The sequence below is a fragment of the Corvus brachyrhynchos genome, unplaced genomic scaffold (genome assembly GCF_000691975.1).
Source record: "Corvus brachyrhynchos isolate BGI_N302 unplaced genomic scaffold, ASM69197v1 scaffold80, whole genome shotgun sequence".
NCBI lineage: Eukaryota > Metazoa > Chordata > Aves > Passeriformes > Corvidae > Corvus > Corvus brachyrhynchos.
The window spans coordinates 14,721,062-14,721,528 of record NW_008236769.1 but is presented as its reverse complement, the minus strand read 5'-3'; the positions used below and the strand labels follow the sequence as shown (position 1 = coordinate 14,721,528).

The following is a 467-nucleotide window of genomic DNA, read 5'->3' as shown; positions in this document are numbered from 1 at the left end:
TTCCCCCCTGAGGAAAAGCCCTGGCGGCACAGAAGTCGCTTCACAAGCACGTCATGTCCCTTTGTGGCCGTTTGCAGAAGCCGGAGCTTTAAATTCAAGAAAAGAGAAAAAAAGTAAATAAAAGGAAATCACTGTATTTTTAGAGGAAGCTGATTTTGTTCAAAGGGGTTAAACTAAGGACAGGATTTGACGCAGTGTAGGAAGGGCTGGGCTAAACCTTCCGGATTCATGCAAATCCCACCAAGCGGCCGCCGGCGCTGCTGACCGAGGCCTTTTCTCCCCCTGGCCCCGTGAACCCCCTCAGCTGTGCCCACCTCAGGCCCCTGGGCCAACGCTGCAGCCCCTCAGCACGGCTCAACGCGGTGGGCAAGTGGCCAGACAACCTCCGGCCACTGCTTCCAGCCCGGCCACCTTTTGCACTTGTGCTCACAGAAAACTTGTCCCCGCTGCCCCCCGCCGGTGTTCCC

The 467-nt window shown here is 56.7% G+C and overlaps 1 protein-coding gene across 1 annotated transcript in view; it reads right to left on the bottom strand.

Annotated features, from left to right (window-relative positions):
- The window catches only part of THNSL2 (threonine synthase like 2), an 8,562-nt gene extending 8,101 nt beyond the window's left edge, over positions 1 to 461 (bottom strand). Inside the window, exon 1 of the mRNA XM_017727788.1 lies at positions 315 to 461. The gene's annotated coding sequence lies outside the window, so the exon portion shown is untranslated. The remainder of the gene's footprint in view (positions 1 to 314) is intronic.
- Between the last annotated feature and the right edge of the window lie 6 nt (positions 462 to 467).